The following is a 26,753-nucleotide window of genomic DNA, read 5'->3' as shown; positions in this document are numbered from 1 at the left end:
ATCTGCCTGCTCTTTCACATCTGTCCACAACTCACAAGCAGTGTAAGGTTTATCACCTAAGCTTATGAGTTTCAGCTCAGCCTGTTGCCGCTTGGCGGAGGCAGTACTGCAGTGCTTCCAGCTTGTAACTGATGTGGTGATATCTGAGATGGAGGCTGAACATGAGGAGGAGGAGGATGATGCGCAGGAGCTGTACACTGTGGGGGCAACTCTGACTGACATAGGGCCCGCAATCCTCGGTGTTGGGAGGATGTGTTCCGTCCCAAGGTCCGACTGGGTCCTGGCTTCCACTATGTTTACCCAGTGTGCCGTCAGGGAGATGCACCGTCCCTGGCTACAAGCACTTGTCCACGTGTCCGTTGTCAGGTGGACTCTCCCGGTAACTGCGTTGTTGAGGGCACGGCAGATGTTTTGGGACACGTGCTTGTGTAGTGCGGGGATGGCACACCGGGCAAAATAGTGTCGGCTGGGGACCGAGTAACAAGGGACGGCCACCGCCATAAGGTTGCGGAAGGATTCCGTCTCCACCAGCCTAAAAGGCAGCATTTCCAACGCAAGCAGTCGTGAAATGTGCAAATTTAGGACTGTGGCCTGTGGGGCGTTAGCTGCGAATTTCCGCTTTCATTCAAAGGTCTGGGATATGGACAATTGAACACTGTGGTGGGACGTGGACGTGGAAGTTGATGCTGTTTCTTGAGAAACTGCCATAACAAGTGAAGACTGAGAGGAGGGGGCATCTTTACATGCAGTATGGACAAGGGATTGCCTTGCACACACAACAGAGGGTTCTATTGCACACACAACAGCGGAAGAAGCAGTCAGGACACCCGCTGACACTGGTCATGGACCCTGTGGTTCGCCCCACAAAGTCGGGTGCTTTGCTGCCATGTGCCTGATCATGCTGGTGGTGGTCAGTCTGGTAGTTTTGTCACCCCTGCTGATGCTGGCATGGCAGGTGGTACAAATGGCCTTTTTGGGGTTATCAGCAGAGTCTTTAAAAAAATTCCAGACTCTGAAAGACCTACCGCTTGTACTGGCAACGTCCCTCGTGTTGGTGTTACGGGGAACGGGTGCCCGCCTTCTGTCTGCGGCCACCACACTGCTTCTTCCTGCCTGTTGGGGTACTCTGCCTCCCTCCCCCTGTGTGCTGCTGGCCTCACTCTGCATGTCCTCCTGCCACGTTGGGTCAGTTACTAGATCATCCACCACCTCCTCCACTTCCACTTACGCACCACGATGCTCCTCCTCACTTCCTGGTAATTGTGTCTTGTCATCGTCCACCTCTTGTGACAAATTGCCAGCGTCGACTTCCTGTGGCCGTGGCTGTTCAAATATTTGGGCATCGCTACATGGGATCTCCTCTTCCACCACTTCAAGAGTAGCAGGCGAAGGGCACAAATCTGGAAATGGACCAGTGAACAGCTCTTCAGAGTGTCCAAGTGTGGGATCAATTGCTGTCTGACGACACTCGGCATGGTGGGAGGAAGGAGCATCAGGGTGAGGAGGAGTATGCGGTCGAGATTCACTGCTACTAAGAGTTGACCGTGTGGAAGACAGACCGGAGGTGGTGGTGCCCAGGTAACTGGAAGTATTATCTGCTATCCAATTAATAACCTGTTCACACTGATCAGTTCGCAATACTGGTGTTGTTCTGTGCTTCCCTAGTAATTCGGTCAAGAAGTGGGAGCGAGAAGATGTGGCTGTTGGTTGTGGCACATTTTCACCTTGGCCACGGCCCCGTCCTCTGCACGCACCATAACCAGAATGTCCAGTTCCACGTCCCTTGACACACGCCTTGCCCATTGTAAAGGAAGTAAAATAGCTTACACTCGCACTATCAATGGAAAAAGGGTAATAAAAAATAGATTAGAACCGTGGAAGAGGAAAACCACAGTTCTATTTCTCTGGCCTACACCCGACTCTTTTAAACAATCAGAACAATCAGGGAGAAACTATTACTGTTTTTCCTTACGCAAAAAATACCAAAACCTGAATAATATAGATTTTTTACCGTGGAATGGCAAAACCACAGTTATTGTTTACTGGTGAATACCAGACTTTTTAAAATATATAGATTTGCGGCTGAACAGTCAGCGACACACTCAAACTGTTTTTTTTTTAGATACCAAAGGCCCAAAACTGGATACTACACAGATTAAACCCATTGAACTGCAAAACCACACTGGGATTTGTCAGGTGTACACCAGACTATTTTCAACAGATATATTTTTGTGTCAGAACACTCAGGAGACGCTACTGTTTTTTTTTACTGCAAAAAATGCAAAAATCAGGATAATAGAGATTTTTTACCGTGGAACAGCAAAACCACAGTTTTAATTTACTGGTTTATACCAGACTTTTTAAAATATATAGATTTGTGACTGAACAGTGAGCGACACACTCAAACTCTTTTTTTTTTATATATACCAAAGGCCCAAAACTGGATACTACTCAGATTTTACCCGTTGAACTGCAAAACCACACTTCTGTTTCTGTGGCCTATACCAGACTATTTTCAACAGATATATTTGTGTCTGAAAAATCAGAGACACACTTTTTTTTTTCTTTTGGGGGGGGGGGGACACCAATAGGTTAATAAGACGGGTATTTGTACAGTGTGTAGGAGGAAAATAAAAAAGAGGATTTAGATGAAAAAAAAGTATTTTTACTGGCCCCAAGACCTGCAGCTAAGTCCAGCAATTTCAGAAACAGGAGCACACAGGACTGTAATGCAGCGTTTGCTGGTATAACCACTGCGTCTCCTATACAGCCTGCCTGCCTGCCTGATATCTGGGATGGATATTAGTCCTGAGAAGGACTGTTTGTTTGTTCTGCCTTTACAGACCCTACACTAACTATTTTGCGGCAAAAATCTCTCCCTAGCTCAGCAGCGCTGTCCCTACACTGTCTGATCCGGAGCGTCTGTGTCCAAGATGGCGGCGCCCGGTTTTAAATACTCGAGGTGACGCTGTGCGGCCAGCCAATCACTGTAATGCCTACAAACTACATGGCTGCGGCATTACAGTGACTGGCTGGTAATCCCTGCATGTTCATTGGCTCTGTAAAGAGCGCCAAACATGCAGGGCAGAGACCCGAGCTCCCGCCCGAGTAACCCGGAAATGCTCGGTGCTTGCCGAACATCCCGAGTAGCGTGATGCTCGGGCGAGTACCGAGCAGTGTCGAGCATGCTCGCTCAACACTAGTAGGAAAATAAAAAATTATAGTGTTGGCCCCCTTAAGAATAGTCTGGGTGAAATGGAGGATGAGGATGAGGAAAAAGCCAATATGGTAAATGATTTTTTTTCAACAGTATTTACACAAGAAAATCGCATGACAGAAAACATGATCAGTAATAACAAAAATTCTCCATTAAATGTCACTTGCTTAACCCAGCAGGAAGTATGACAGCATCTAAAAATCACTAAAGTTGGCAAATCCCCGGGCCTGGATGGGATACACCCGCGAGTACTGCAGGAATTAAGTAACGTCATAGATAGACCATTATTTTTAATCTTTAAAGATTCCATAATAACAGGGTCTGTACCACAGGACTGGCGTATAGCAAATGTGGAGCCAATATTCAAAAAGGGGACAAAAACTGAACTTGGAAATTATAGGCCAGTAAGCTTAACCTCTACTGTGGGTAAAATCCTGGAGAGTTTTGTAAGAGATGCTATACTAGAGTATCTGAAGAAGAATAACCTCATGATCCAGTATCAACATGGGTTTACGAGGGACCGTTCCTGTCAAACTAATCTGATCAGCTTTTATATGGAGGTAAGTTCCGGCCTGGACCAAGGAAATGCAGTGGATGTTGTGTATATGGACTTTTCAAAAGCTTTTGATACGGTTCCACACAAAAGGGTGATACATAAAATGAGAACAAGGGGGATAGGGGACAATGTACTTAAGTGGGTTAAGAACTGGCTCAGTGATAGAAAACAAAGGGTGGTTATTAATTGAACACACTCAGACTGCGTCACAGTTAACAGTGGGGTACCACAGGGGTCAGTATTGGGCCTGCTTCTTTTTAACATATTTATTAATGACCTTGTAGGGGGCATACAGAGTAGTATTTCAATATTTGCAGATGACACTAAACTCTGCAGGGTTGTCAATACAGAGGAGGAAAATTTTATATTACAGGAGGATCTATGTAAACGAGAAGTTTGGGCTGATAAATGGCAAATGTGCTTTAATGGGGATAAATGTAAAGTAATAAATAAAGTCCGATTAAATAGGACAGTATTCACACGGGTGAGCACCACCAATTGAACAATCAGTCAAATAGGAAGCGGAAAGAGGGTAAAAAAAAAGGTTGTGAATAAAAATTTACTTTTATTGATTATGTAAAATCTCTATAAAATATGAATTGAACCATACATCCTGTAAGGATGTATATAGGGTCACTGCTAAATATATATATAAATTGGATAGCTGTGGCCCTGTAAATCCTGGAATATACAGTGCCTACAAGTAGTATTCAACCCCCTGCAGATTTAGCTGGTTGACACATGCGGAATTAACTTGGCATTGTGACATTTGTACTGTAGATCAGCCTGGAAGTGGGAAATGCACTGCAGCAAATTTTTTTTTTTTTTTTTTTTTTTTAAAACGTAAAATGTTAATTCAGAGTGTCATTTATTATTCAACCCCTCAAACCACAAGAATTCTGTTTGGTCCCCCTAAAGTATTAAGAAGTAGTTCAGGCACCAAGAATAATGAGCTTCACATGTGTAGATTAAAGATCTCTTTTGCCAGCCTTTTCTGACTATTTAAGACCCTCCCCAAACTTGTGAACAGCACTCAGACATGGTCAACATGGGAAAGACAAAGGAGCATTCCAAGGCCATCAGAGACAAGATCGTGGAGGGTCACAAGGCTGGCAAGGGGTACAAAACCCTTTCCAAGGAGTTGGACCTACCTGTCTCCACTGTTGGGAGCATCATCCGTAAGTGGAAGGCTTATGGAACTACTGTTAGCCTTCCACGGCCAGGACAGCCTTTGAAAGTGTCCTCCCGTGCCGAGGCCAGGCTTGTCCGAAGAGTCAAGGCTAACCCAAGGACAACAAGGAAGGAGCTCCGGGAAGATCTCATGGCAGTGGGGACATTGGTTTCAGTCAATACCATAAGTAACGTACTCCACCGCAATGGTCTCCGTTCCAGACGAGCCCGTAAGGTACCTTTACTTTCAAAGCGTCATGTCAAGGCTCGTCTACAGTTTGCTCATGATCACTTGGAGGACTCTGAGACAGACTGGTTCAAGGTTCTATGGTCTGATGAGACCAAGATCGAGATCTTTGGTGCCAACCACACACGTGACGTTTGGAGACTGGATGGCACTGCATACGACCCCAAGAATACCATCCCTACAGTCAAGCATGGTGGTGGCAGCATCATGCTGTGGGGCTGTTTCTCTGCCAAGGGGCATGGCCATCTGGTCCGCATCCATGGGAAGATGGATAGCATGGCCTACCTGGAGATTTTGGCCAAGAACCTCCGCTCCTCCATCAAGGATCTTAAGATGGGTCGTAATTTCATCTTCCAACAAGACAACGACCCAAAGCACACAGCCAAGAAAACCAAGGCCTGGTTCAATAGGGAAAAAGTCAAGGTGTGGGAGTGGCCTAGTCAGTCTCCTGACCTTAACCCAATTGAAAACTTGTGGAAGGAGCTCAAGAATAAAGTCCACATGAGACACCCAAAGAACCTAGATAACTTGGAGAAGATCTGCATGGAGGAGTGGGCCAAGATAACTCCACAGACATGTGCCGGCCTGATCAGGTCTTATAAAAGATGATTATTAGCTGTAATTGCAAACAAGGGTTATTCCACAAAATATTAAACATAGGGGTTGTATAATAATTGACCCACACTTTTATGTTTAAAATTTAATAAAATTCAACTGAGCAACATAACTTTTTTGGTTTGTAAGATTTATGCTTCTGTTCATAAAACCTACTCTCGTTTGCAGTTTGAAGGCTCTAACTTATTTGCATCTTATCAAACCAGCTAAATCTGCAGGGGGTTGAATACTACTTGTAGGCACTGTATAGGACAGAAATAGAATTATGTGGTTCCACAACCAAGGTCCCTTTGATTAAATGGTTGGGTATTATATCCAACTAGGATTTTGAATTATGCATATCAATAAGATACATGTGCAAAATAGTGACATCTATACTATTTGTCGCGGGGAACTATATATCCTGAAAGCACCCGCTGCAATCCTCATATACAGGTCAAAATTCCCTGTGGATCACTATTATATAGAGTCACTAATGATTGTGCTGAAGTAATAAGAGCTGACACGCCATAAATAGAGATCGCAACTGTATTACATGCAATTATATATGTCAGTTATGCGGGGACATGAGTCTCAATCACCACAGTGATCACACAAGGCAGAATGTAGGACCTTGTCTCTTAGACAAATGAACACCCGTCCACACAATAACACCTGACAGGGACCAGTGAGGTCTCCCAAACTGATCGCGTGCACATGAGGCGCACGCGGTCTGTGTAGCTGGAGACAGTCAAACTCCGGAGAACCCTACAGCAATCTGCTATTCATGTCAGCTGGCATGCCAGAGACATGAGCGGCACATGTGGACCGGATATAGTAATGCTGTCACATATTTATTCACAGGACAGATCGTCCCTGACGTGCGTTTTGCCGGGGGGTACCAGCTTTTTCTAAGGGCGGAGTCGGCCGCCTCTTCAAGCTATTTATGCACCCTGTCATGATTGACGGGTATGGCAGCCAATCAAATTATAGAGGTGCACAATACACAAGTGATTAGGTTAGGAAATACAATGAGCAGATGACAGAATTACTGGCATCATAAGTGCCTTGAATAGTTCATCTGGACATTATAACCCCAAAGATCATATAAATTGGTAATTAAAACCTATCATGACAGTCTTTTCAATTTCTATAGAGTTACTATCTCCCACAATAACATTTTTACATTTTTTATCCTTGCAAATTCATTTTAATCAGCATTTCTACATAGGGAAATTATATCCCAAAAAGGGAGTGCATGTCTATTGAAGATATTCATCATTGTTGACCAGTCCTCATGATATTCCGTGATAAAACTCACTTTGTCATTTTGTTGTTGGTTTTGTTTTCTCTGAGTCAAAAGATCTTTCCTTTCCACGTTTGAAGGATTTAAATTAAGAGCGGAGGAATTAAAAGGAAGACTGCTAGATAGGAACTATTCTAAGAATAACAACAAAAAAGCGTATAACATCGCTTTGAGAACCGAAAGGAAAGATCTTTCGTCCGCCAATAAACTGTAATGGTATGATGGTATCGATCCTGTTGGACCACTACTGGATAATCTTTAATGAACTTGTGTGTGCGGTCTTATAAGAACCCTTAAAGATATATCCTCCAAAAACTTCTCTCGATCATGAAGAATGTATTTTAGGTGTTTGTAGTTAATTTTGACTTATTGATATATTTTGTGGATATTAACCCAGTTAGGGTCTTAACAACATTGTAAGGGTTTTAAACATATTTTGTTGCTTTGTTTGCATCAATTACAACCACATATTATGCACTCCCTTTTTGGGATATAATTTCACTATGTAGAAATGCTAATTAAGAAGAATTTGCAAGGATAAAAAATGTAAAAAATGTAAAAATGTTATTGTGGGAGATAATAACTCTATAGAAATTGAAAAGACTGTCATGATAGGTTTTAATTACCAATTTATATGATCTTTGGGGTTATAATGTCCAGATGAACTATTCAAGGCACTTATGATGCCAGTAATTCTGTCATCTACTCATTGTATTTCCTAACCTAATCACTTGTGTATTGTGCACATCTATAATTTGATTGGCTGCCATACCCATCAATCATGACAGGGTGCATAAATAGCTTGAAGAGGCGGCCGACTCCGCCTTAGAAAAAGCCGGTACTCCCATTGAAACGCGCGTCAGGGACGATCTGTCCTGTGAATACACATGTGACAGCATTTCTAGGCTCTCTATGTCCAGTCCCCATGTGCCGCTCATGTCTCTGGTATGCCAGCTGACATGAATAGCAGATTGCTGTAGCATTCTCCGGAGCTTGACTGTCTCCAGCTACAAAGACCACGTGCGCCTCATGTGCACGCGATCAGTTTGGGAGACCGCACTGGTCCCTGTCAGGTGTTATTGTATGGACGGGTGTTCATTCATCTATGAGACAAGGTGCTACATTCTGCCTTGTGTGATCACTGTGGTGATTGAGACTCATGTCCCCGCATAACTGACATATAAAATCACATGTAATACAGTTGCGATCTCTATTTATGGCGTGTCAGCTCTTATTACTTCCGCACAATCATTTGTGACTCTATATGATAGTGATCCACAGGGAATTTTGACCTGTATATGAGGATTGCAGCTTGTGCTTTCAGGATATTTAGTTCCCCGCGACAAATAGTATAGATGTCACTATTTTGCACATGTATCTTGGGGATAGGCATAATTCAAAATCCAAGTTGAATATAATACCCAACCATTTAATCCAGGGGTCCTCAAACTTTTTAAACATGGGGCCAGTTCACGGTCCCTCAGACCATTGGAGGGCCGGAATATAGTTTTTTTAAAAAAACTATGAACAAATTCCTATGCACACTGCACATATCTTATTTTGAAGTAAAAAAAACAATACAGGAACAAATACAATATTTAAAATGAAGAACAAGTAAAGTTAAATCAACCGGTATATCAATAGGTAGGTAACTGTACCCAATAGGCAGGTAAATGTCCCCAATAGGCAGCATAGGTCCCCAATAGGCAGCATAGGTCCCCAATAGGCAGCATAGGTCCTCAATGGGCAGGTAAATGTTCCCAATAGGCAGGCTGTTTCCCCTTTATAATGCCATATGCAGGCTGTTCCCCCCCTTATAATGCCCCATGCAGGCTGTTCCCCCCTTATAATGCCCCATGCTGGATGCCACCCCCCATATAATGCCCCATGCAGCATGTCACCCCCCATATAATGCCCCATGCAGCATGTCACCCCCCATATAATGCCACATGCAGCATATCACCCCCCCATATAATGCCCCATGCAACATGTCACCCCCCCATATAATGCCCCATGCAGCATGTCACCCCCCATATAATGCCCAATGCAGCATGTCACCATCCCCCCCTTATAATGCCCCATGCAGCATGTCACCCCCCCATATAATGCCCCATGCAGCATGTCACCCCCCTCATATAATGCCCCATGCAGGATGTCACCTCTCCCCCCCATATAATGCCCCATGCAGGATGTCCCTTTTCCCCCATATAATGCCCCATGCAGGATGTCCCTTTCCCCCCCATATAATGTCCCATGCAGGATGTCACCCCCCATATCAAACCCCATGCAGTATGTCAGCCCCCCATATTATACCCCTTGCAGGATGTCACCCCCCCATATAATGACCTATGCCTCCATCCATTAAAAAAAAAAAAAATCCAATACTCACCTCAATTGCTGCCGCTGCCGCTACTCTACTCTGGTCTGGACTCCAGCGTCGCAGCGGCGTTGTCCAGCTTTGCACTTCCTGTGATTGCACTCATGAGGGCGCGGTGTAAAGATGTCACCGCGCCCTCTGACCTGAGACGTCACAGGAAGCGCAGAGAAGGAAGACAGCGGATCTGCAGAGGCACGGAGAGAGGTAAGTATCTGCCTGCCGGGCCCTGAGCAAGCGTGGGAGAAGGGCGGGCAATGGCACCGCTCTCCTCTCCTCCGCCCATAGCCTGGCGGGCCGGATAAAAGTCCTCCGCGGGCCACATGTGGCCCGCGGGCCGTAGTTTGAGGACCAATGATTTAATCAAAGGGACCTTGGTTGTGGAACCACATAATTCTATATTCCAGGATTATAATATATTCCAGGATTTACAGGGCCACAGCTATCCAATTTATATATATATTTAGCAGTGACCCTATATACATCCTTATAGGATGCATGGTTCAATTCATATTTTGTAGAGATTTTACATAATCAATAAAAGTTAATTTTTATTCACAACCTTTTTTTCCCCCCTTTCACCTTCCTATTTGACTAAATGTAAGGCAATGCACTTGGGCAGAGAAAATAAAATGTATAATTATATGCTTAATTGTAAAACACTGGGCAAAACTGTCACTGAAAAAGACCTGGGTGTATTGGTGGACGACAAGCTCACGTTTGGTGGCCAGTGTCAGGCAGCTGCTGCAAAGACAAATAAAATAATGGGATGCATTAAAAGAGGCAGAGATGCTCATGAGGAGAACATCATTTTACCTCTATACAAGTCACTAGAGCGACCACACTTAGAATACTGTGTACAGTTCTGGTCTCCGGTGTATAAGGAAGACATAGCTGAACTAGAGCGGGTGCAGAGAAGAGCGACCAAGGTTATTAGAGGACTGGTGGGTCTGCAATACCAAGACAGGTTATTACACTTGGGGTTATTTACTGCGGAAAAACAAAGACTTAGATGTGATCTTATTACTATGTACAAGTATATGAGAGGACAGTACAAAGACCTGTCTACTGATCTTTTTACTCTGAGGCCAGAGACGGGGACAAGGGGGCATCTTCTACGTCTGGAGGAAAGAAGGTTTAATCATAATCACAGACGCGGATTCTTTACTGTAAGAGCAGTGAGACTATGGAACTCTCTGCCGCATTATGTTGTAATGAGTGATTCACTACTAAAATTTAAGAAGGGCATGGATGCCTTTCTTGAAAAGTATAATATTACAGGTTATAAATACTAGATTCCTTGATAGGGCGTTGATCCAGGGAACCAGTCTGATTGCTATATGGAGTCAGTAAGGATTTTTTTCCCCAATGTGGAGCTTAGTGTTTGCCACATGTTTTTTTTTTTGCCTTCCTCTGGATCAACATGTTAGGCTATGGGTTGAACTAGATGGACTTAGTCTTCCTTCAACCTTAAAAACTATTTTACTATGTTACTATGTTAGTATTGCTGAGCTGTGAGGTTTGACTTCTTCTCATTATCTTAAATTGTCCTGAAATGGCTACCTTCATTTTTATACAGGCTACGATGGTTCCTCTTGATTGGCTGTGCCATATCATTTGATGTGACAGCTGTAAGGCATTATGGGAAGCCTGCATGGCTGTGCCTGCTGTCATGTGAACTTTCCATGCCTGATACAATTTTTTACATTGTGTAAAAAGGCAGCAGGCTTTTTTTTGGCAGTTCTCACAAACTATTTAATTCACCAAGACCTGCAAATGTTTAAAAAAAAAATAGACTTGCATTCGATTCACGTTGAAACGGATTAATTTACTCATCTTTACTATTTTGCATTGAAAAGCTTTAAGTCATTTCATAAAGTTATTCCCCATTTTATGCGGAAAGTTATGACAACATGCACTTAATTTCCAAATGTGAGTGTTTTTAATTGGGCATTATACCAAATCCTACCAATCCTTTTACGAAAAGTTATAACTGTTAAGGGGACGGTTACAAACAACTTTATTAAATAATGGAAAGCAACCGAACCCAGGGTCCGCGATGCAGTCGTTGATGATGTCTGGAGGACTGCGGCCGAGCACCTTCCGGATAAGAAGGTAAAACAATCAACTGAAATAGCAATCCCTTCCGTGTTACTGCACACTGGAACGGGAATAGGGATTCGCACTATCTCCGTTAACTGCACGAGAGAAATGCGACAAATAATGTATCTGTAGTCCTGTTTACAGCACAGGGACTACACAGCAGGCACTAGGATGCGTGTGTGATTCACGCCGGCGTATATGTGCTCCAAGCCAGCGTGCTACCGGACTGAGAGACCCGAGAGACAACTTGTACATCTTGTGCACCAGCTAGGCATTGGGACTGACGATGATACTGAGCAGCATCAGCCCCTGCTGGACTGGAATGGGAAACCACAGAATCCACTGACGGTTCTGAATCCATTTCAAATCCAGCAAACTCCTGACGCCTACCATTATCCCCCCTTCTAACATCCCCCACCACTTGACGCTCATATTCCTCAATGAGCAGGGGAGCATGAATGTGGTCCACCGGTTCCCAGGGATGATCCTCAGATCCATGGCCCCTCCAGTGTACTGGGTGACCTTTTTTTCCACGAACCATCTTAGACCCCATAATAGCCTGCACCTCGAGATTATCACCCCTGGTGTCTGTAGCAGGTTGGGGTTCAGCGAGTTTTGTCAGGCGAACGGGTTTATGGAGCGACACGTGAAAACTGTCGTGACTTGTGTTGAGCATTCCGATACTGGAATATCGGGTGTCGACCGATATTTGCTGTATCGGAGTTCCGATACTGAGTTCCGATACCTTTAGAATATCGTATACTGGAATCGGAAGTTCCCATAATGCAATGAGCCAGTTTGATTTTATTCAGCCAATGAGGATCCTAAGAAGTGTGGGCACATCCTCTTAGGTATGTTAGGCATGTTATCTAATGGCATGGCTGTGATTGGCTACTGAAATGATGTCATGATGCACTATAAAAGCCACCGCCGCCGCCATTTTGGGTTCACTCTGCTGTGAATTCAGTTAGGGACAGGACGCTGCTGTTCTGAGGGACAGCTTAAGATAGCGATTTGCTTTATTGTGCTTTACCCAGGCTACTTTATTAACCGCTGTGCGAGAAGCTTTCTTTTGCCTTGCAGCGCTAGTGCACAGTTCTCTGCACTGTTCACAGCTGTCTGCGAGGTCTCTGTGTGTGAGTGCAGATCATGCTGTAGTGTGTTCTGCAGCCACGTCCGGTTGTAGTCCGCTCAGCGTGCGTCACTGCCTCATACATTGTCCTTTTTTGCATTAGTGCTGCTCATTTTTCCTGATTTCTCCTATTAGTGTGGTTCCATCCGTATCCAGCTAGATTGCTTCCAAACACACTATATAGGAGTAGATAGAGAAGCTTTCTTTTGCCTTGCAGCGCTAGGGCACAGTTCTCTGCACTGTTCACGGCTGTCTGCGAGGTCTCTGTGTGTGAGTGCAGCTCATGCTGTAGTGTGTTCTGCAGCCACGTCCGGTTGTAGTCCGCTCAGCGTGCGTCACTGCCTCATACATTGTCCTTTTTTGCATTAGTGCTGCTCATTTTTCCTGATTTCTCCTATTAGTGTGGTTCCATCCGTATCCAACTAGATTGCTTCCAAACACAGTATATAGGAGTAGATAGAGAAGCTTTCTTTTGCCTTGCAGCGCTAGGGCACAGTTCTCTGCACTGTTCATGGCTGTCTGCGAGGTCTCTGTGTGTGAGTGCAGCTCATGCTGTAGTGTGTTCTGCAGCCACGTCCGGTTGTAGTCCGCTCAGCGTGCGTCACTGCCTCATACATTGTCCTTTTTTGCATTAGTGCTGTACATTTTTCCTGATTTCTCCTATTAGTGTGGTTCCATCCGTATCCAGCTAGATTGCTTCCAAACACACTATATAGGAGTAGATAGAGAAGCTTTCTTTTGCCTTGCAGCGCTAGTGCACAGTTCTCTGCACTGTTCACAGCTGTCTGCGAGGTCTCTGTGTTTGAGTGCAGCTCATGCTGTAGTGTGTTCTGCAGCCACGTCCGGTTGTAGTCTGCTCAGCGTGCGTCACTGCCTCATACATTGTCCTTTTTTGCATTAGTGCTGCTCATTTTTCCTGATTTCTCCTATTAGTGTGGTTCCATCCGTATCCAGCTAGATTGCTTCCAAACACACTATATAGGAGTAGATAGAGAAGCTTTCTTTTGCCTTGCAGCGCTAGTGCACAGTTCTCTGCACTGTTTACGGCTGTCTGCGAGGTCTCTGTGTGTGAGTGCAGCTCATGCTGTAGTGTGTTCTGCAGCCACGTCCGGTTGTAGTCCGCTCAGCGTGCGTCACTGCCTCATACATTGTCCTTTTTTGCATTAGTGCTGCTCATTTTTCCTGATTTCTCCTATTAGTGTGGTTCCATCCGTATCCAGCTAGATTGCTTCCAAACACACTATATAGGAGTAGATAGAGAAGCTTTCTTTTGCCTTGCAGCGCTAGTGCACAGTTCTCTGCACTGTTCACAGCTGTCTGCGAGGTCTCTGTGTGTGAGTGCAGCTCATGCTGTAGTGTGTTCTGCAGCCACATCCGGTTGTAGTCCGCTCAGCGTGCGTCACTGCCTCATACATTGTCCTTTTTTGCATTAGTGCTGCTCATTTTTCCTGATTTCTCCTATTAGTGTGGTTCCATCCGTATCCAGCTAGATTGCTTCCAAACACACTATATAGGAGTAGATAGAGAAGCTTTCTTTTGCCTTGCAGCGCTAGTGCACAGTTCTCTGCACTGTTCACAGCTGTCTGTGAGGTCTCTGTGTGTGAGTGCAGCTCATGCTGTAGTGTGTTCTGCAGCCACGTCCGGTTGTAGTCCGCTCAGCGTGCGTCACTGCCTCATACATTGTCCTTTTTTGCATTAGTGCTGCTCATTTTTCCTGATTTCTCCTATTAGTGTGGTTCCATCCGTATCCAGCTAGATTGCTTGCAAACAAATTATATAGGAGTAGATAGAGGAGCCTTTCTGCAGCCTTGTGCCCTGCAGCCCCAGCCAGATTAGTATTAGCCTATTTTTGTAGCCTCATCTATTGCATTGTAGGTTACCTTCCTGCATTGTAATAGCTACAAAAAGTTTGTGATACTATCGGTTTTACATCTTTGGGCACATCCAGTGTCTTTTTGTGAAAAAAAAAACGTAAATAAAGTTCACCAAACACTCCACTTTACAGTTGTGTAGGCCACATTAGCTCATATTAAAGTCTAGTCCACACTTTATAAAATTAGTGTTTCTTATACCTGTTAGCAGCTGTTCAGGAATAAGCACACTAAGCCTTTAGTACTTTTCTGCCTATCTTTATCAGTCTACCAAGATGAAGAAGGCAGGGAGTAAGGCATGTGGTCATGGGCGTGGGTGTGGAGTTTCTGCAGGGAGAGGACGTGGGGATTCTGTGCCTGCTGCGGTCACCAGTGACTCAGCATCCCCCAGTTTTACCAGGGAACAGTCCTTTATGCGCAGCTTTGTAGGAGCTCGCCGTACCCCACTGCTGCGGGAGGACCAAATTGAAGCCGTTGTCAGATGGATGGCAGCTAACGCATCGACTTCAAATAGTTCCAGATCCTCTCAGGTCCTGAGCTCTGAAGAGCACCCATCTGTCTCTTCACCACCTGCCAAATTGCCCAGGCAGTCAGAGAGCCCTGGACAGGAGCCATCTCTACTTCTGTTCTCTGAATCTCTTGGCTTGGAAAGAGGGGGCCAGCCAAGCAGAATTCCAGAATTTGAAGAAGAGGTAGTATGCAATGATGCGCAACCGCTTTGTCTCTCTGAATCTGAAAAGGCGGGTGGGCCAGTGCCTATGGTCAGCACACCTCAGTACGCATCTGATGATGAGACTCAGGTGCCACTTTCTGGTGCATACTGTGCTCTCGAGACTACCCAGGAGAAGCAGTTGTTTGAAGAGGGTAGTGTAGATGATGAGGTCCTTGACCCATCATGGCGTGAGGTACAGGAAGGTGGTGGGAGCAGCCCTGAGGAAGAGATTCCCTGAACGGCCCAAAAAGGAGGGAGAGGGAGAAGGCAGACTTGGTTGCCTGTAGCCTCCACTTCGGCACCCATTAGGAGAATGCATCTTCCAAAACCCAAAATGGGCGCTCCCAAGACTTGCAGTGCCTGGTCCTTTTTTGACACAGTTGGAGATGACATTTGCTTTGTCAAATGCAAGCTGTGTAATCAGAAAGTGAAAAGAGGGAAAAGTGTCAGCATCCTCAATACCACAAATATGTGGAAACATGTGCGGACCAAGCACTTGGTGGAGTTACAAAGACACACTGAAGACCTAGGCCAACCTACAGCACCACCTACCACCTCTTCAGCTCGTGTTGTAGCCTCTTCCTCCAGCTCACACACAGCTGGTTCGGCTTCCTCACAGGATCGCCATGGAAGAACCTCTGGAACTGTTGTACAGAGACACAGTGTCATTCCACCCACAGCACCACGTTCCCTGTCATCCTCACACTCCCAGGCCAGTCTACAGCCATCGTTAGCGCAGGCATGGGAGAAAAGGCGCCCATACTCGGCAAACCACCACCTAGCACAGGCTCTGAATGCTAGCATTGCAAAACTACTGTCCCTTGAAATGCTATCATTCAGGCTGTTGGAGACTGACACCTTCCGTAACTTGATGGCATTGGCAGTCCCACAATACAACGTGCCCAGCCGCTTTTATTTCAGCAGGCAAGCCGTCCCTGCCCTGAAAGAGCCTGTGGAGGGAAAAATTAAACATGCACTACAAAACGCCATCAGTAGCAAGGTCCACCTGACCACCGATGCGTGGACCAGTTATCTTGGACAGGGACGATACCTTTCCCTCACTGCCCATTGGGTAAATGTTGTGGAGCCTTGTACAGATCTTGAGAGTGGCGCTGTACGTGTTCTGCCAACTCCAAGGATTGCAGGAATCCAGTCTGTACACATTGACTCCACCTCATACTCCAGTTCCTCTGAATCAGTGCTGCAGGAGCCGTCACGGTCTACCTCCACATCGACCCGTGAACGGTTACCTGTTATGACCAATATGAGCACAGCCATGGCCAAACGTCAATAGGCCGTATTGAAATTAATTTCTTTGGGGAATCGAAGCCACACAGCGCAGGAGCTCTGGAATGCCATCAAGCAGCAGAGTGATGTGTGGTTTGTGCCAGCGAATCTCCAGCCAGGCATGGTAGTGTGTGACAATGGGCGAAATCTGGTGGCAGCTCTGGGCCTAGGCAACTTCACTCACATCCCATGTCTGACACATGTGCTCAACTTGGTCGTGCAGAGTTTTTGAGGGACTATCCGGATCTTGATGCACTGATGCACAAGGTCCGCATAGAGTGCGCTCACTTGCGGCGTTCCAGCATCGCAAGATCGCGCATTGCAGCTCTGCAGCGTCGATTACACCTTCCAGAACATCACATCATATGTGACCTACCCACAATGTGGAATTCAACGTTACGTATGTTGGAGAGGTTGTGTGAGCAGCAGACAGCAGTAATGGAGTACCAGCTGCAGCAGGCGCAAACAAGTCGCACTGCGCACCGTTCACACTTCACCACCACTGAGTGGGCCTCTATGAAGGACATCTGCCATGTTTTGCGTGCCTTCGATTATTCCACGCGGATGGCGAGTGCAGATGATGCACTTGTCAGCATGACTATCCCCCTTATCTGCCTGCTTGAAAAAACACTGCAAGCACTAAGGGAGGAGGTTTTAGAAGAGGTGGAGGATGAGGAGTCACAAATGCCATCTGCTTCTGTACAGTCTGCGCCACGTGGTTCCTCACAAAGGCCTAGGCAGGGGACACTTTGTGAGGAGGATGAGGAGGAGTCAATGGAGGAGGAAGACATCTGTCCAGAGGAGGGAGGTACACAATGCTCTAGTAGTCAGTATCTAGAGCGAGGGTGGGGTGATGCAGAGCAGGCAGAGATCACGCCTCAAGCAGGGGACAGCGTTTCTTGGCCAGTTGGCAGTCTGCAGCACATGGTTGACTTCATGCTGCAGTGCCTGAGAAACGACCGCCTCATCGCCCACATTCTCAACACGGCTGATTATTGGGTGTCCACCCTCCTAGATACTCGCTACCGGGACAACTTACAAAGCCTCATAACACCGTTGAACCGGGAGCGTAAAATGCGGGAGTACCAAGATGCACTGGTGCATTCCATCATGTTCTCCATTCCACCCGAGAGCAATGCTGCTAGTGCTTTACAAAGCAGCTCAGTGCGTCGAGGCAGTGGAGGCAGCTCTGCACAAAGAGGGAGCAGAAGCAGCACCTCAGCACAAGGCAAGACCAGTATGGCCCAAATGTGGCAAAGTTTTGTGTCCCCGCCACAAATGTCTACACCATCACAGACGGCTCCAGTCAGCAGGAGGCAACGTTTCCGTCAGATGGTGACAGACTACATGTCTTGCCCTCTCAGTGTACTCCCAGATGGCTCTTCCCCCTTCAAGTTTTGGGTCTCTAAGCTGGATACATGGCCAGAGCTTAGCCAGTATGCATTGGAGGTGCTGGCTTGCCCTGCTACTAGTGTATTATCGGAACGTGTCTTTAGTGCCGCAGGTGGTGTACTAACAGACCGTCGCATCCGACTATCCTCTGATAACGTTGACCGGCTTAATTTTCTGAAAATGAACAAGGCCTGGATCTCGCATGAATTTGCCAGTCCTCTTCCAGATTAAATAATTGGTTGTCAACAGTATCCAGGTCTCCTGTGTTCATGTTTCTACCACCTGAACTGTAATCCCTGGGCTCCAACACTGCCAGTTGCTGCTCAGAAGTGCCGTCTGCACAGTCAACACTTGCTCCAGTGTTATTGGGGTTCAGTAACATCAGCTGATCCCCTGCTGTGTGTCCGGCAATTTCTCCTGCTCTGTCCACATTGACACTACTACTGATTTTACACTTGCTCCAATTAGGCCTCTGGCTCCTCTCTGTTTTCAGTATTTACCCTGGCTCCAACAACGCTAGTTGCTGCTCAGAAGTGCCATCTGCACAGTCAACACTTGCTCCAGTGTTATTGGGGTTCAGTAACGTCAGCTGATCCCCTGCTGTGTGTCCGGCAATTTCTCCTGCTCTGTCCACATTCACACTACTACTGATTTTAAACTTGCTCCAATTAGGCCTCTGGCTCCACTCTGTTTTTAGAATTTACCCTGGGTTCCAGCACCGCCAGCTGTTTCCCAGCAGTGTCTTTGGCACGGGTACTCCCTCCTGCCCAGCCTGGTTCCAGCACGCCAGCTGTTTCCGGATAGTGTCGACGTCACTTTGCCTGCAATACGTTGTCCTGTCGTGTTGCGGTCAGGTTAGCTGACTCTATGGTGCCTGCATTTTAGGTGACTCGTATTTGGGCTGCGGGATCTGGCAATGAAGGCTGGTTCCATAGTGCCAATTGTTAGAACCTTGCTCTTAGGTTTTTTCCTTTGCTGGTCACATGACCTTGTTGGCCTATTTAATCCTGCTCCGCCCTTCTGGCTTTGCTGGACTTCATTGTATAACTACTTTCTAGCTAGCCTGTGCTCTGTATCTACTCTGTTAGTTTGCTTGGTCTACGGACCTCTGTGTTCTTTATATTTTGTTTGTTCGTCTGTCTGTTACTATTTCTGTTAGGAGGTGTCCCATTTTCCTCCCAGTCCTTAGTACTTGTAGGGATTCCTTCCCCACATCTATAGGTCTCCGTACAGACTAGCTTAGGACTTTAGCAGGTCTGATCGCAGGATCAGGTCCCCTGTTACATCGTAGGGATCAAGCTGAGTTCTATCGTAGGGACAGATCTCCTCTCTTTCCTTAGCTCTGGTAGCAGAACATAACACCAATAGGACAAGCACCCCCTGTAGGACTGTGGGTTTTGGTAACGCCGGCCAGCTCGCGGCCTTGCAACTTTTTTTTTCATGTGTACCTTCTGCTGCCTATCTGAGTTCCAGGACCATTAGCTGGTTCTTTGGGTGTCAATCTTGAATATGTCCCCCTGGGTACCAGTAACATCAGCTGGTTCCAGGCAGTGCCTTTGCCTTAGGTGCCTCCTTCTCGGTATCCGAGGTCCACCAACGTCTGCTGGTCCTTGGTAGTGCTTTCTGGCACAGGTACCTCCTGCTTAGTAACCGGGTTCCAGTACCGTCAGCTGGTCCTCGGTAGTTCCATTGGCTCTTGTACCTTCTGCTACCCATCCGGGTTCCAGTACCATCAGCTGTTTCCCAGCAGTGTCTTTGGCACGGGTACTCCCTCCTGCCCAGCCTGGTTCCAGCACGCCAGCTGTTTCCGGGTAGTGTTGACGTCACTTTGCCTGCAATACGTTGTCCTGTCGTGTTGCGGTCAGGTTAGCTGACTCTATGGTGCATGCAGTTTAGGTGACTCCTATGTGGGCTGTGGGATCTGGCAATGAAGGCTGGTTCCATAGTACCAATAGGACAAGCACACCCTGTAGGACTGGGTTTTGGTAACTCCGACCGGCTCACGGCCTTGCAACTTTTTTTTTCATGTGTACCTTCTGCTGCCTATCTGAGTTCCAGTACCATTAGCTGGTTCTTTGGAAGTCAATCTTGAATATGTCCCCCTGGGTTCCAGTAACATCAGCTGGTTCCAGGCAGTGCCTTTGGCTTAGGTGCCTCCTTCTCGGTATCCGAGTTCCATCAACGTCTGCTGGTCCTTGGTAATGCTTTCTGGCACAGGTACCTCTTGCTTAGTAACCAGGTTCCAGTACCATCAGCTGGTCCTCGGTAGTTCCATTGGCTCTTGTACCTTCTGCTACCCATCCGGGTTCAATTACCATCAGCTGGTTCTCGGCAGTTCCTCAGCCTTCTTGTACCTTCTGCTACATTTCCAAGTTCAAGCTTTTTGAAATTGTTTTCCCTGATGACGACCCCGAAGACGACGACCCTGAAGACCACCCCGAAGAAGACGAGGACCCCGAAGACAAGGACCCCAAGACGACGACCCTGAAGACCACCCCGAAGGAGACAAGGACCCCGAAGACAACGACCCTGAAGACCACCCCGAAGAAGACGAGGACCCCGAAGACAACGACCCTGAAGACGATGACCCTGAAGACCACCCCGAAGAAGATGACGACCCCGAAGATGACGACCCTGAAGACGACGACCCTGAAGACCACCCTGAAGAAGTCGAGGACCCCGAAGATGACAACCATGAAGACCACCCCGAAGAAGACGACCCTGAAGACAACGACCCTAAAGACCTCCCCGAAGAAGACGAGGACCCCGAAGACGTCGACCCTGAAGACGACCACCGTGAAGACCACCCCGAAGAAGGCGACGACCCTGAAGACGACGACCCTGAAGACCACCCCAAAGAAGACGATGACCCCGAAGACGACGACCCTGAAGACGATGACCCTGAAGACGACGACCCTGAAGACCACCCCGAAGAAGACGACGACCCTGAAGACGACGACCCTGAAGACCACCCCAAAGAAGACCAAGAAGATGACCCTGAAGAAGATGACCAAGAAGTCAAAGAACAAGAAGACAACCGCCAAGATACTGAAGAACAAGAGACAGAAGACCAAGAAGCAGAAGAACAAGAAGCTGCAGAACAAAAAGCAAAAGAACATTAAGCATAAGACTAAAAATCAGAGCAAAAGATACTATCTAAATTATAAGCAGAAGAAGACTAAGCAGTGTATGAGGGTGAGTCCGTTCCTCCTCGTGGTGCCCCTGGAAAATACCTGCTGCTGCAGGCCAAACTGAACGCGGACAAATCCTGTTGTAAATCTTTTGTGACAGGCAGAACAGAAGGTGTAAATCTTCAAACTTTTGTAGATAACAACTACAGGAATGCCTGTCACAACTAAGAATATTATGAAGAAGAAGAATATGAAGAAGATGAAGAAGTAGAATATGAAGAAGAATAATAGTTGAATAAGAAGAATATGAAGAATGGTAAAAAAAAAAGAATAATAGGAAGAAGGTGAAGAAGAAGAAGATGAATAAGGTGAAGAACAAGTTGATGAAAAAAGATGCTGCTGCTGAGGATGATGAAGGAGAAAGTGTGGGAGAAGTAAAAAAGAAGGTTAAGAGCATGGAAGTAGTGAAACATAAATATCTGACAAAATATAAAAAAGCTTAACATAGTCAATATCTTTGTAACTCTGAACGTCTTAAAAAAAATATTAATTCCTGCTATTCCATTTGATTGGCTAAATCTTTATGCCTTTAATGTCTCCTCCACCTCCCCCAATACATTCTACATTACTCTTAGTTGTTTTCCTACATGTAGAATTAACCTACAAGGAAAGAAAGGGTTTATTTTCATTCCGATATTTGCGTCCCATTGACTTGCATTGGTTTCCAGTATCGGAATCGGCGATATCCGATATTTTTTGGGTATCGGTCCGATCCAATCCGATCTGATATTTCCCGATATCGGAAGGTATTGCTCAACTCTAGTCGTGACTCCTCAGGTGTCGTGGTAACTGTAAACGGTACATTACTGGGTTTACTTAGGCCAAAATTTTGAAAGGACAAATAAAGCGGGGGGCAAACTTAGCAGATTCCCTGCATACTTTAATATTGCGAGCCGTGAGTCACACTCTGTCGCCCGGAGAGAATACGGGAGCAGGACGACGAAGAGTGTCAGCCGACTCTCTCATTCGATTATTGGAGGCCAATATAGCATTCTGGGTATGGTCCCAAACCTCTCGCGCTTCTAGAGCCAAATCTCTGACCCCAGGTTCCCTAGAGGGAACTGGCATAGGGGCCGGAACACATGGATGTTGGCCATTATTTAGAAGAAGTGGAGTCAGATCTGTGGAATCCGCAACGGGTAACAGGTGGAGAAGACTAGATGGACTTTGACGGGATGATTTATCTCTTGCACAGGAGACACACGCTAGAACATATTCCTTAACGTCCTGGCGCCACCGGGGCCACCAATACGACCGTTGAAGGAACTTTGTGGTACGTTTGACCCCAAAATGACCTCCGATCTTAGGGGCATGTGCCCAGGAGAGCACCTCATTTTGTAGATTAGGGGGAACGAACGTCCTCCCAGAAGTCTTCGTCCTCAGCTGTATCCATGGACCAGGACAAAAGGTCTACCCGAGGGTTCTTTTTGATATAATCTGACAAGACCTGGGTCTTGGGGACAGACAGAGGATCTGTGCTGGGGACCAAATCAATAGGAAAGTCATACGGTCAGTGGTGAGGTAAAGTGTCTGCAGCCTTATTGGGAAAGACATCCGCAAAGGTCTGATCTTTCACAGAGAGAGCGGCCAAGTCAGAAGAAGGCTCAGAGACTACCCTCCGGGTGACTGTAACCATACACTAAGACACACAATTCTCACTCCAGGAAGAAATTCTCCCCGAATTCCAGTCAATGTGTGGAGTGTGACAACATAACCACGGGAGACCCAATAGCACCTCATCTAATCCACCGGGAATAATAAGAAAGGAGATAACCTCCCGGTGACCCTGAGGAAATGACATGGTGAGGGGAATCGACTGGCAGGTGATTTGTGTGTCCAGTAGTGAACCGTTGACTACCCTAATGTTCATTGGTTTTGGCAGTAACTCCATAGGAATGGCGTACTTCTGGGCAAACGTAGATGACAAAAAATTGCCATCGGCACCAGAATCCACCCACGCCTTGGCAGTAACCATGGTTGTTCCGAAGAACAATGTCACCTTACACAATAATTTGGAGGAAGGAGCCCCGGAATCTAACACACCTCCTCCAACGGCGGTTAGACACACTCGTTTTCCTGACTGCTTGGTACCCTTATTAATGTGGTACTCCAAGAGATGTGCAGGTCGGGAACGAGAGGGGCTAGACTCCATCCGGGATACATCCATAGCCTCAGGCTCCAAGTCGGGAGTCGCGGGTTTGGAAATGGGTCTAGTGAATGAAGGTGCCAACCGACACTGAGGTCTGGGGACCTCCAGCCCTAACTTGTGTTCTGCATGATGCAAATCTATTCAGTTAGCGAGAGAGATTAACTCCTCCAGGGAGGTTGGAATCTCTCTGGTAGATAGAGCATTTTTAATATGCCCAGCCAGACCCTTCCAGAACACCGGGATTAAAGACCGCTCAGACCAATCCAATTTAGCCGCTAAGGTTCTGAACTGGATGGCATAATGGCTGGCTGTGACCGAACCCTGGACCAACGCAAGAAGCTTAAGAGCCGTATCATGCGTGACCTGAGGACCTAGGAAGACATTTTTAGGGCTGTAAGAAAGAGACCCGCATTAGCCACTACCGGGTCACTCCGCTCCCACAGGGGTGTAGCCCACTCCAAGGCCCTGTGAGAAAGTAACGAGATGACAAAACCCACTTTTGCCCTTTCGGAGGGGAACCGTGCTTCCATCATCTCCAACTGAATGGAGCACAGATTAATAAAACCTCTACAGGATTTGCTGCCCCAGAAAATTTTTCCGGGAGAGCAAAACGGGGTAATGGGGCAATTGCAGCTGCTGCGGCATTCACCGCAGCCGAGTTAAACAGATTGGCTGCTTGAGAAGCTGCCTGGGTAGCTATTGCAGTGATATCAGCCACCGGGGCAGCTTGTTCCAGAGTCCTAAGTCTGACCTCAAGTTGCTGTATATAGCGCTGCAGTTGCTGGTTGTCAGCCATGTTCGGCAAGACCCTGGCACTCTGATACTGTTAAGGGGAAGGTTGCAAACAACTTTATTAAATAATGGAAAGCAACCGAACCCGGGGTCCACGATGCAGTCTGGAGGACTGCGGCCGAACACCTTCCGGGTAAGAAGGTAAAACAACCAACTGAAATAACAATCCCTTCCGTGTTACTGCACACCGGAACGGGAATAGGGATTCGCACTATCTCCGTTAACTGCATGAGAGTTGTGCGACAAATAATGCATCTGTAGTCCTGTTTACAGCACAGGGACTACACAGCAGGTGCTAGGATCCGAGTGTGATTCGCGCCGGCGTATATGTGCTCCAAGCCGGCGTGCTACCGGACTGAGGAGTATCTCTCCACGTGGCTTACAGGTGGTGCCGTGAATACAAGTCTGCAGACTACTTGGGGTGTATGGCAACCCCTTTGTCGGAGCCAGACTGTCAGACGAAGCTACCTGCCTCCCTCCATCTAAGGCTGCCTATCCCCCACTAAACCTGCCTGACAGAAGCTAAAGCACACGTGGAGCCCAAACGACCAAGCGTCCACACAATTACACCAACATAGCTCAATGATCAGAGCGCGCCGCCATGTTTGTGGTCGGGCTATTTAAAGATTAAGCCCTGCCCACCATCGCACTATTGGAGGCTTCACCCGCGACCAATCAGGCGGTGCCAGGTCACCAGATCAGCTGACTCCCAAACCACCAATCACGGTCCGCCATGTCACAGGCATACTCAGTGCAGTGAATCCTGGACTTAGGCTGTAGCAGCCCTGTTTCCCTCCGCAACCTACGCTTCATGTTGCTAGGAACAAAGACACAAGTGACTGCTTGTACTTCTCGTGCACCAGCTAGGCATTGGGATTGATGCTAATGCTGAGCAGCATCAGCCATGGCTGGACAGGAATGGGAGACCACAGAATCCACTGATGGTTCTGAACCCATTTTGAATCCAGCAAAGACCTAACAATAACTGTGACATTTTTGCTGAAAGAAGTTAGCAGTCATGCAAATAACCATCTTTTTATTAGCTTGCAAAGCTGCTAATGGAAATTAAGATTTTATTAGCATGTATGTAACTTTTGATTCATCTGTTTCTCATTTTTCTTTCAATATTGGAAACTGAAATATTATACAAAAGAACATACCTATTTTTTATTCTAGCGTTGTGATGTTTGAAGAGCATACATGTATTGCACTTAGGAAGCACTGTGCTTTACATTTTCATTGGTAAAGCGTGCCATGAAAAATTTTACACCAAATGAGACCTGTAGAGAGGGGCATTGCTTGTATATAAACCTGGGGTAGAACCCAAGCTCCAATTTATATGCCTCCCCATACACTACCTCCTTCGCTTAAAATATCAGTGGTATCTAATATAAACCACTGTTACTACTATTTCAGAAATAGACAGACCACTATTACCAATAATCTCACCATACACCTACAAATACATAATGACTAAATTGTACCAAACTGTTACTAAATAAATAAAAAAGCTATACATAAGACCTCCATACACTGACCATAAAGTAGTATATACCAGTCCTGACAATTGCCAAGTGATTGCAGTACAATTATATACAGTATAGTGACTTACAGATGACATTCTATCTAATTGGGGTGGTTCACTATTCTCAACTTTTCCATCTGGCCCAGACCTCTATGAAGACTTCTTCCAGCCAAGACTCATCTGCAGAGTTTATACGAATGACGAATTTGACTTTCCAGCACTGTCCAAAACAGGATACAACAGAAGAAATAGAATATTATAAGCATCACTGGAGGACACAGACAGAGGAGGGCTTCTATGCAAGATCAATATATGGGCTCTTTCCAGTCCAATAGCTCATCATAATGCACAATTTCACCTGCTTTGCAGGTAGAAGAGGGCCTCCTTTACGTCTTGGGCCCCTGTGCGGCTGCACAGGTTGCACCAATGATATGTCCACCCCCAATAAGCATCATCTAAAACATGCAAGCAAATGGAGCCGCTACTTAAGATACATGATGCTCATACCTCATTCTGAAGTACTTTTTTTTTCTCGCTTGTGAAACAAAAAGATCAACTTTCATCGGTACGCTAGATTAGATTCTCATCAGAGTTTGGTCAGTTTTTACCATCATTGTTTCATCAGTTTTTCTTATAAGCCCAAAAAAATGATGGAGGTTGTTAAGCTTCTCAGATTACCATAGATATACAGTACAGACCAAAAGTTTGGACACACCTTCTCATTTAAAGATTTTTCTGTATTTTCATGACTTTGAAAATTGTACATTCACACTGAAGGCATCAAAACTATGAATTAACACATGTGGAATTATATACTTAACAAAAAAGAGTGAAACAACTGAAAATATGTCTTATATTCTAGGTTCTTCAAAGTAGCCACCTTTTGCTTTGAAGACTGCTTTGCACACTCTTGGCATTCTCTTGATGAGCTTCAAGAGGTAGTCACCGAAAATGGTTTTCACTTCACAGGTGTGCCCTGTCAGGTTTAATAAGTGGGATTTCTTGCCTTATAAACGGCGTTGAGGACCATCAGTTGTGTTGTGCAGAAGTCAGGTGGATACACAACTGATAGTCCTACTGAATAGACTGTTAGAATTTGTATTATGGCAAGAAAAAAGCAGCTAAGTAAAGAAAA

Source organism: Phyllobates terribilis, unplaced genomic scaffold (assembly GCF_046119375.1).
Source record: "Phyllobates terribilis strain yellow unplaced genomic scaffold, ASM4611937v1 Scaffold_4__5_contigs__length_816908805, whole genome shotgun sequence".
NCBI classification, from domain to species: Eukaryota; Metazoa; Chordata; class Amphibia; order Anura; family Dendrobatidae; genus Phyllobates; species Phyllobates terribilis.
This window is presented reverse-complemented; position numbering follows the sequence as displayed.